This window comes from Arachis duranensis, chromosome 9, assembly GCF_000817695.3.
Source record: "Arachis duranensis cultivar V14167 chromosome 9, aradu.V14167.gnm2.J7QH, whole genome shotgun sequence".
Taxonomy (NCBI): Eukaryota; Viridiplantae; Streptophyta; class Magnoliopsida; order Fabales; family Fabaceae; genus Arachis; species Arachis duranensis.
Genome location: NC_029780.3, coordinates 40,988,981 through 41,001,127, shown reverse-complemented (window position 1 = coordinate 41,001,127; position 12,147 = coordinate 40,988,981).

Sequence of the window (12,147 nt, the reverse complement as noted above, 5' to 3'; positions counted from 1 at the left end):
TTCCATATTCATATTAGCCATTCTTGTGTCTTGTAATATCTCCTTGAATTTGCTAGCTGTTTTGTTATAAAATCTAATTACTGATTGAATTCAGTAACTTATTCTGCAGGACTGAGTTCAGCAGTTACTATTTTAGCCTCTTCTTTCTTGGAAGATTCACTACTTAGGTACAGATGCTGATTTCTGGCAACTGTATCAATGAGCTTTTGAGCTTCTTCAATTGTCTTTCTCATGTGTATAGATCCACCAGCTGAGTGGTCCAAAGACATCTGAGCTTTCTCTGTAAGCCCATAATAGAAGATGTCTAACTGCACCCACTCTGAAAACATTTCAGAGGGGCATTTTCTTAGCATCTCTCTGTATCTCTCCCAGGCATCATAAAGAGATTCATTATCTCCTTGTTTAAAGCCTTGGATGTTCAGCCTTAGCTATGTCATCCGTTTTGGAGGGAAATATTGATTCAAGAATTTTTTTGACAGCTGTTTCCATGTCCTTATGCTAGCCTTAGGTTGGTTATTTAACCACCTCTTAGCTTGGTCTTTTACAGCAAATGAAAACAGTAATAATCTGTAGACATCCTAATCTACTTCCTTATCATGTACCGTGTCAGCAATTTGTAAAAACTGTGCTAGAAATTCTGTAGGTTCTTCATGTGGAAGACTGGAATACTGGCAACTTTGCTGCACCATGATAATGAGCTGAGAATTCAACTCAAAACTACTCACTCTGATGGAGGGTATACAGATACTACTCCCATATGAAGCAGTAGTGGGGTTAGCATATGACCCCAGAGTCCTTCTGGACTGTTCATTTCCACTTAGGTCCATGATTGAGAAAGGGAGATGTTGTGAGTTGGAGATTTAAATAGTATTAAAATATTTTTTGAAAACGGAAATAAAAAAATAAAATAAAATAAAAAATGGGTGAGGATTTTCGAAAAATGAAGAGAGAGAAAAAGTGCTTAGGAGGTTTTGAAAAAGATTTGATTTTTGAAAAAGATATGGTTGAAAAAGATATGATTTTTTTTAAATTGATGACTAATTTAATGCTAAATTTTTGAAATTTATGAGTGGAATGAGGAAAATATTTTTTATTTTTGAATTTTAATGAAAAGAGAAAAACAATAAAAAGACACAAGACTCAAAATTTTTAGATCTAATGCTCCTTATTTTTGAAAATTTGGAAAGAAAAACACCAAGGAACACCAAACTTAAAAATTTTAAGATCAAAACACAAGAAAGACTCAAGAACACTTTGAAGATTCACAAGAACAACAAGAACATAAAAAGAACACCAAGAACACTTTTTGAAAAATTTTTATGAAAATAAGAACACAGAAGACACCAAACTTAAAAAATTTTATACCTTGGACACTAATAATTCGAAAATGTATAAGAAAAAAAAGGAAAAACACAAAAACAAGAAAAACTAAAGATCAAACAAAGAAAATAGACAAGAACAACGTGAAGATCAAGGATGAACAAAGAACATGCAATTCGAAAATTGAAAGACAAAGAAAAGCATGCAATTGAAAAATAAAAAATTTTGAAAAGTATATAAAAGACTCTGACCTAAAAGACAAAATTTTCCTAATCTAAGCAACAAGATTCACCGTCAGTTGTTCAAACTCGAACAATCCCTGGCAATGGCGCCAAAAACTTGGTGCACGAAATTGTAAATCGCAATTTCTTCACAACTTCGCACAACTAACCAGCAAGTGCACTAGGTCATCCAAGTAATACCTTACGTGAGTAAGGGTCGATCCCACGGAGATTGTTGGCTTGAAGCAAGCTATGGTTATCTTGTAACTCTTAGTCAGGATATCAATTATAATTATCAGTTGACTTGCAAATGAACAAGAAAGCATGAAATAAATACTTGTTATGCAGTAATGGAGAATATGTTGGAGTTTTGGAGATGCTTTGTCTTCTGAATCTCTGCTTTCCTACTGTCATCTTCTTCACACACGCAAGGCTCTTCCATGGCAAGCTGTATGTTGGTGGATCACCGTTGTCAATGGCTACCATCCGTCCTCTCAATGAAAAAGGTCCATCTACATGGCTAATCATCTGTCGGTTCTCACTTGTGTTGGAATAAGATCCAATGATCCTTTTGCGTCTGTCACACACCCAACACTTATGAGTTTGAAGCTCGTCACAGTCATCCCTTCCCGGATCCTACTCGGAATACCACAGACAAGGTTTAGACTTTCCGGATCTCAAGGATGCTACCAATGGATTCTAGCTTATACCACGAAGACTCTGGTCTCACGGATCTGAATGCTCTATTGTCAAGAGAGGCAATCAGACTTGTGAGCCAGGAACCCAAGAGATACTTATTCAATCTAAGGTAGAACGAAAGTGGTTGTCAGGCACGAAAGTGGTTGAGAATGGTGATAAGTGTCATGGATCATCACATTCATCATGGTTAAGTACGAATAAATATCTTAGATAGAAACAAGCGTGTTTGAATGGAAAACAGAAGTAATTGCATTAATTCATCGAGACACAGCAGAGCTCCTCACCCCCAACAATGGGGTTTAGAGACTCATGCCGTTAGAAATACAAAGTTCAGATCTAAAATGTCATGAGGTACAAAATAAATCTCTAAAAGTTGTTTAAATACTAAACTAGTAACCTAGGTTTACAGAAAATGAGTAAACTGAGATAGATAGTACAGAAATCCACTTCTGGGACCCACTTAGTGTGTGCTGGGGCTGAGCTTTGAGCTTTACAGTGCATAGGCTATTTCTGGAGTTAAACGCCAGGTTGTAACCTGTTTCTGGCGTTTAACACCAGAATAGAACATGGAATTGGCGTCAAATGCCAGTTTACGTCATTTATCTTCGAGCAAAGTATGGACTATTATATATTGCTGAAAAGCCCTGGATGTCTACTTTCCAACGCAATTAAGAGCACGCCAATTGGACTCTTGTAGCTCTAAAAAATCCATTCCGAGTGCAGGAGGTCAGGATCCAATAGCATCAGCAGTCCTTTTTTCAGCTTGAATCAGATTTTTGCTCAGATCCTTAAATTTCAGTCAGAAAATATCTGAAGTCACAGAAAAACACACAAACTCATAGTAAAGTCCAGAAATATGAATTTTTCCTAAAAACTAATAAAAATATACTAAAAACTAACTAAAATATACTAAAAATACATGAAATTACCCCCAAAAAGCGTATAAAATATCCGCTCATCAAGAGGCTAGCGGATGTAAGGCAAAAATAATATCACAGGGTAGGCAAGAAACAAAAAAAAGAGGAACTAAAAGCTTATGCATGAAGTGTGTAAGTGAAATTGCAATTAACTTAGAATGGAATATAAATGGAAATCAAAATCAGTCAGAATTCACATTCCAAGTAATTATGTTCAAAGGAATTCAAATTGCTTGTTCTTTAAGAAACAACATTGCTATGCATTAAAAGAATAGTAAAAGAGTTAGTTTAAAAGGAAAATCAAAAAGAGAAGTTAAAAAGTTAGTTAGAAACTAAATGTTAGAAAAAGAAAGAGGGTTAAGTATTAGTCGCATAGCAATTATGAATCTCAAAGTAAGAAAATGTCCAAAAATTTTAAAAGACAAGCAAACTCACATTCATGTAATATAATATATGCATTAATGATGAAATGAATAAGGCAAAGTAAGCACAAAAGAAAGATGCAATCCATCATCAACGTGTTTGATCACAAAATTATAAAATTAGTGTGAAAGGATTCAAAATAGCACTTAATGTAACCTAAAATTCTTCGAAAATTAAAAAGTTACTGAAATGGTTACAAAAGTGAAATTGCACCAATTTTAACAATTTTAAAGAACCTCAATTAACAATTGCAAGATTAGGTCAATTAGAGAAGTTTAAAAGCATGACTTCAATGGTTATATGAAAAGAGTTGAAATCAAACCATGAAGCAAAAGATTTTAACCTAAACTTGATGATTTAGACCATGGAGGTCATTCACAAACACTTGGCCAACAAGGGTCTATTTGGGATAGAAATCTGTCAAATAGCTCCTTGTTACCATCAACCAAGTACTGTGACATAAGGGAACCAAAAGAAAACAAAAATTCTAACCGAGCCATTCATGAGTTGAATTTGGTAACAAAACAGAATTAAAGCAACAGATTACCAAATCCACTCCACAAATTGGTATCCAAGTAATACAAAAATTTTGAAAAATTTTAGCTGCATTCCAGCAGTAAATTGGACGTTCCTAAATTAAACAAACAGCAAAATAACAGTCCATATGAATCCAAGTTAGATCAACAAGCACAAATCACAATAAATCCATATGAATTGGACAACAGCGAGCAAAATTAGCAACAACAGCAACATATATATTAACAAAAGAATATCAGCATCATCGTCATCACTGAACAAAACAGCCAACAATCAGTCATTCCAGACAGCATCAGCAACAAAAATCAGACCTAAATCTACTACAAAATCAATTAACTATCTAACCACCTATATCCACTAACATGCATTTTCAACTAATCTAACTAACAAAATTTAACAAACTAATCAATCCTAACTTAACAAAACAAAAGGAAATTAACAAAAGAAATCAGAATAAGATGGAAATAGGGGTTGAACCTGGAAGAAGCAGAAACAGAAATGGAACTGGATAGGGAAGGAAAGCGAGGTGAAGTATACCCACCCAGTGGCGGCTGCTGGCGGTGGATGATGGTGGATGAGTGGCTATGCAGTGCTTACCGAGGCAAGGTAGTAACAGGGAAAGTCCTTGTTCTTGTGTGTGACAGCGAAAAAAAAAAGGGGAAATGGGAGAAGAAAAGGAAGAAGAACGGGGAAGGAAGTGGTAGTCGCTGGACCACCAGCGATGAAGTTGAGCGCGGCAGTGCTACGGTGGTTGGCAGGGACAGATCGAGAGAGAGAGAGAGAAGATAGAGAAGAAGAAAAAGAAAGAAGAGGAGAGAACGAGGCAAGAGGGCCGGTCGGCGTTGGTTCGGGCTCGCCGGAGGTGACTGGGTGGCGTGGTGAAGCTGGGTGGTGGTGGTTGGCCAACAATGGTGAATTGAGAGGAGAACACAAAGAGACGTTATAGGAAGAAGAAGAGGGATAGAGACGCGAATGAGCTAGGGCTCTTCACGTGAGGGTTAATGAAATTCGAAACCATGCATATGCGTGGGTCACGTGTGAGCGTGACTGGGGCAAAATGGTACTCGATGCGAATGCGTCTATCTTGCGTAGGTGTGGATATGGAAAGGATGGGTTGACGCATTCGCGTGGATCACGCGTACGCATGGGAGAAAATTGCACTGGACGAGCAGTTCTCGCACCCTACGCGCACAACTCTCTGTTTGGACCGTGCGATGGCACAGTCCACGCACGATCCTAGCATAGTTCAAAATCTGGGCATCACGCGTACGCATGGGTAAGGCGTATGCATGATAAGCCTCTTCTTCTTCTTCTTTCTTTTTTTAAAAGAAGCATAAAATAGAAACAAGAGAGTTCACGCGTACGCGTGGGTCACGCGTACGCTTGACATGGGGGAAATGGAATGGTTTTGCATACACGAGCAGCTCATTCGCAGAGGGTGCTCTCTGCCAAGGGCCAATGCGTATGCAGACATGGTCCGCACACGTGTCTTGGGCCAAAAAATGCATGATGCATACGCATAAAAGGGTTGCATACGCGGGATTGTTTAAAATCGCGAGGTCACGCGTACGCGTGATCTGGTGCTCTATTTTTCAAAATTTTTCAACTTCTTGTACCAAATCAAGTATTTCAAACATTCAAATAGTCATCTAAACACCACCAAACCTTATTTAATACCCTAGACTGCCAAATAAACTCAACTAACCAAACTAAACATGAAATTAAGCTTATTTACCAATATATAGAAAAGAAAAAAGTGAAAAGATGTCACCATGGTGGGGTATCTCCCACCTAGCACTTTTAGTTAAAGTCCTTAATTTGGACATTTGGAAAGCTCATTATCTTGGTGGCTTTTGCTTATACTCATCCTTGAATCTCCAATAATGCTTGAATTCCCAAAATGCTCCAAGATTCCAAATCCATTGCATCAAACTTTGATGGAGTTCTTCACAAGCTATGAGCTCCCAAAATTTATTCTCATCTTGTAATCCGAGATCCCAAATCTTATTTTCACACCCGTTTTCAAGTTGATCATGACAATTACAATTGGGTGGCAAGTGATTCGAATTCTCAAATAAACACCAAAACATCTTCCTAGACCCATTCAATTTAGCATGACTCCGACCCTTGCATTTAGACTTTGAACATGCAACCATAATGAACCTTGATTGGCATTTCCACCCACTAACGACTTCTCTTTTGCTCTTGAATAAAGTAAAGCTTATGGATAAGAATTTTACCCACTTGAATGTTGTGTTGGATGGTGACTTAGGAAGGGATGTCTCTAATGGTCTTGCAAGATCCACTCCCTTGTGGTCTTCTTTGACTACCTCCTCTAAGCAAGCGTCTTCAATTTCAATTCCTTATTCACCAAATGCTTCTACACATTTCTCAATGCTCAAGTCACGTGTTTGAGGTTGTGCATGGTCCTTCTTGTCCTCAATTTCACAACACAATGAAGAAGGCTCAACAATCTCAATTAGCACATTAGTTGGTGTGGAATCATCTTCAATGGTAGAGCCTGCTTCTTGCTCAACATCTTCCAATCCTTCATCATCCATAATGTGCCTAGGAGGTTGCACATTATCCTCTTCAACATCAAATTCAAGTTTAATGGAAGAAGGTTTAACAACTTCCACAAAATCATTAACAACATTACTTGGTATGGAAGTGTCCTCAAGCTTGGGATCCACCTCTTGTTCCACTTCGCCTAAATCTTCAACCACTTCTTCTTTTTCAACAATCTCTATTCGTTTCACTTGTTGCAAAACATGCTCCATCTCCTTGTTCTCAAGTTGAGATTCCAATATCTCTTTCATGCTCCAGTCATCGGTTGATTCTCCACATTCATCTATGAAAATGCTTTGTTTGTGGCATGAATCTCTTGAGTCCAAGTTGGCTTTAATTTTGGCAAGTTTAGCCATGATATCTTTGTGCCTCTTTTGGACTTTTTCTTGCTTCTTTTGAACCAATATTGCTTTAAGCCGATCTATCGCTTCCATGAGACAATCTCTTGGCTCTTGTTCCACTTGGCTAACATAGGTAGGATCATATTACTCTTGGATTAATGGATATGGATATTCTTCCATGGAGGGTTATAGTGGAAGGGAGAATTCATCATGTGGTTGAAAGTTCTCATACATGGGAGGTAATTCATCTTGTAATGGTATGGAGGTGGTGGTTCTTGGGGATATTGATGTTGGAATTGGGGTGATTCTATGTATGGTTCATATGGCTCATAAGGTTGTTGGTATGGTGGATATGGGTTAGGATCATATGAATGTGTTTGGTGGTATGGGGATTGTGAGTATGGTGGTTGGGGGCTATATTGAGGAGGGGGTTCATAGGTATATGGTGGTGGTTATTGATAATCATAAGGAGATCCACCATAACCGTTGTCCTGGTATGCATCAAGGGGTGGTTCGTACGTCATAGTATGTTGGAGGAGGTTATTGCTAAGAGGGTTTATCATAAACATATGGCTCCTCCCACCTTTGATTCTCCCATCCTTGATGCAATCCTTCATTGTAGTTCTCATTTCCTACAACATAGTTGTAACCATACTCATAGTCAATGTGATGAGAATTCATGGTAAAAAAAGAAAATAAAAACAAAAACTAACAAGAATTAATGAAAACAAACTCCTAAACTAGCAAGAACTAACAAAGAAGCAAAAGGCAAACATATTCACAACATCAATATATATACAATAACCAATAATATAACACTATTGTAAATCCCCGACAACGGCGCTAAAAACTTGACGAAGGAAAATCGTGGTTAGGAATTTTCACTAAATAATTCCGTCGAAGTATAAATCCAAACCGAAAAACAACCCTCAATCAATGTTTAATTTTTGTTTGTCACTTAAGCAAACCCAATAAAAACCGAGAGTATTTAAACCTCAGGTCGTCTCTCAAGGAATTACAGGAAAGTGTGCATATTATTGGTTATGAGATAGTATTTTTGGGTTTTGGGTTCGATAGACAAGAAATTAAAACCAACGACTAAGGAATGTAAATGCTAAAAGCTACTCAAGGCAAGGATCAAGAGTCAAGGTATCCTATCTTGGATCATTAACCATAATAGGGTGATTACACAGGATTAATTCCACTTAGTTGTCCTCTAACATTGGAGGGTTAGTCAAGTGGACATAGTTGATCCTAGAACCAACTAACAACCCTAAATCACCAATAAAATTGGACATCAATGATCTCAAGGGACTAAAGTCCTCAATCACAAGTCAAGAGTACCAAAATCTACTCTAAAACTATGCCAAATATTTTATCAAACACTTGGTAGGCATAAAAGGAAGGCATGATAAATAGCAAGAATTAATAAAATTTACAGCTACTAAATGCAAAATAACAATAATAATAACACAAATAAACATCAATAAACAAAGAAACATCAAAATTGCATTAAAGAAAATCAAGATCTAAAAAGAGTTCATGAACATAAAAGTGGCCAAAATAAGAAATTAACAAGAATAACTAAGAAACTTAAAGCAATAGAACAAGGAAAAGTAAAAGAAAGTAGATCAAGACAAGAAATTAAACCTAAATCTAAGATGCAATTAACCTAATTCTACCCTAATTCTAGAGAGAAGAGAGAGCTTCCCTCTCTAGAATATAACCTAAAGCATGTTTCTACTCTATCCTAATTGCTTTCCCTTCCATCCTTATTGAATTTGGCCTTTAATAGCTTCAGAAATGAGTTGGATTTGGGCCTGATGCAGCTCAGAAATCGCCAGTCACATTTTCTTTAATAAAGTCACATGCTGCTTGTCACGCGTACGCGTGGGTCACCATATGCTTGGATCTCACGTACGCGTAGCCTTAAATTCCACAAATCCTTGTTTTTCATGAATTCTCCATCTTGCATGCTTTTTCTTAACTTCTTTGATCCAATCCTTGCCTCTTAAACCTGAAATCACTAAACAAACATCTCAAGGCATCGAATGGAATCAAAGTGGATTAAATTTAACTAATTAAAAGCCTAAAAAACATGTTTTCAACCATAAAGCACAATTAGGAGAAATTCATAAAACTATGCTATTTCATTGAATAAATGTGGGAAACATTGATAGGATTCACCAAATTCAATACAAAATAACCATAAAATTGTGGTTTATCAACGTCCCTGGCCGTTGCAAGTGGGCTAGGATGGTCTAGCCGGATATGCAAAGACCTGCTCGGAGAGACAGGGGTGCCATAGATCGTGGGGGACCTGCACGTCGTGAGGCTGACAGGGTGCACCCACGCAGGGAGCGCCTGGACATTGAGTCTGACGAGGAGGCCGAATATCACCGATAGGAGGATCACAGTGATATTCTACATGATCAAGCTGACTCCCCACCACACCGACCCACATCTCCTCCACTATATCACCCTTCAGGATTGGGTTCAAGATCATATGCACTGATAAACCACTATTTTATGGTTTATCTTGTGCTCAATTGAGTGGTTTTTATCAAGTCCTTGCCCACTTATTCATATAATTTGCATGGTTTTACAAATCCTTCCTAATTCTGTGGTATAATTGAAAACATGTTTCCTAGGCCTTTAAACTGTCAATTTTAATTATCCTTTATTACCATTCGATGCCGTGATCTGTGTGTTAAGTGTTTTCAGGCTTTATAGGGTAGGAATGGCTTAGAGGATGGAAAGGAAACATGTAAAAGTGGAAGGAACCTGAGAAAATGAAGTTTTGAGGAGCTGACAGCGACACATACGCGTGACAAGGAATTTTGCCAAGCGACGCAAATGCGTGACCTACGCGTACGCGTGATATGCGCCACGTGCAGAAATTGTAGAAAGCGCTGGGAGCGATTTCTGGGCTTCTTTTGGCCCAGTTACAAGCCCAAAAAACACAGATTAAAGGCTGGGAGTGGAGCAGGATGGGGAGAACTTCTCATTATTCACAATTTAGGTTTTAGATGTAGTTTTCTAGAGAGAGGGGCTCTCTCCTCTCTCTAGGTTTTAGGATTTCTCTTAATTTTAGGTTTATTTCTTCCCAATTCCAGGTTCAATGTTCCTTTAATTTAGTTTCTCTTCTACTTTTATTTATTATATTACTTTAGTTTATTTTCTTATCTTGTCAATTTATTAATGCAAAGAGTATTTTTCTATTTAATTTCTTTATTTGCTTGATTATCTCAACTCAATTCCAAAATTATCATGTCTTCTTTCTACTCCCTTTACATATATGCGAAATTGGCATCCATGTCAATAGAGTAGGCTTCCAACTTGACTTTGGAGTTAGATTAATATTTGGAGACCCTTGAGTTGGAAAACTCAAGAGTTAAATAGTATCTGGAATTTGTTGGCTAGCTCTCTAGTTGCTAACGCTAATCCTTCCCAAGGGAGAGGATTAGGACTTGTGAATAGAAGTTGGCTCAACTACTTGACTTTCCTTCATTTGTTGAGGGTTAACTAAGTAGAAACAATAACCTATTATTATTAATATTGGGAAATCCAATAAGGATAGAACTTCCGATTAATCTTCTCCTAGCCAAGGCTTTTTATTTCAATTGCATAAAATCTCTTGTTAATTTTCATTGCTTTAATTTATAATCATTTATATGCCCATCGCCCAAACTCCAAATTTCTCAGAAAACTCACAATCAATAATAAGAACACTTCCCTGCAATTCCTTGAGAGACGACCCGAGGTTTAAATACTTCGGTTATCAATTTTATTAGGGGTTTGTTACTTGTGACAACCAAACAATCTTTTGTATGAAAGGATTCTTGTTGGCTTAGAAGCTATACTTTCAACGAGAACTTATTTGTGAAATTCTAGACCACACAAGAATCCGTTCATCATGCACTCATCCCCCCTCCCCACCGGTTGGCATGACCCCGGAGCCTCGAGCAGTCGTCAGCAGGTTGAGCTGGTCGATGAGATAGATACTGCGGAGCCATGACCCAGCAAACCACATCAACAGGCAAGACCCCTTCCATGCGGCACAGGACATCGGCTGCATGGCCCCGGCAACCATCGCAGATGATAGGCTAGATTGTCGTTATTTTGTTTATCCATGTGAATTTGTCTCTCTGAGCTCAGTGACAATGACACTAGTTATAGATTTGTGTTACTATATATGTCTTTATCTTTATATTTATGCTCAACTACTCCTTGTATTTGTCATTATATTATGACACTAGTTATGCATTTATATTTATGTTATCATTTTCGAAATTATAATTATAGATTATGATTATCCGTCACAATTGGGTCATATTTTATAAATATGAACCATGACGTATTTCATAAAGGTAATAACTATTTGATAAAGATGCGCCGTGCTAAACATGAACCAATACATATTTCATAATGATATACCAAATACATGAACTAAGCATTACACATCTCAGATACATCAAACTAAGTACTAATACATGAACTAAGCATTACATATCTTAACCACCAATCTAAATGCATGATCTAAGCATCGTCTGTTGGCTAATTAGGACAACCTTATCTGGTATGGCCGGTCTGCCTACAAAGACCACACCTCTTCTCTTGGTGCTCCCCTTCGTCCATCTCATTGCGAAATCTAGTGGACACAGGTCTGTCAGAGGATTTCTGGCGCATGGCCGGGTCAGGACGGAATTGGACTCCGAACCGCTCCGGCTAGAGCTTCTCATCTGGAATCAAAGGGAACTCCTTCTTGTATACCCTATACACTGCCTCCTGTCGGTACACCGGATGGACGTATGAACCCCATTCCACACTAGCAGCAGCACAGGCAGCAAGCGCATGACGACAAGGAAAGTGGAGTAACTGGAAAAGCCCGCAGTCACATGTGGCGGCAGTTAATAGAACTCGAAAAGATCCTTGTGACCAACCCTTGAAAGGCTCTAACTCCTCCACGAGAAATGCAGACGCCTGTCTATCACAGTGGGTGACACACATTTTCGAAATTTCGTCCCTGTTCTTTTCAATAGCTACTAAGAGCTACTGTGAAAACTGATTACCCGCCACAAGTTGTGCATGTGCCTCCCGTCCCTTTCTAACGAACAACTG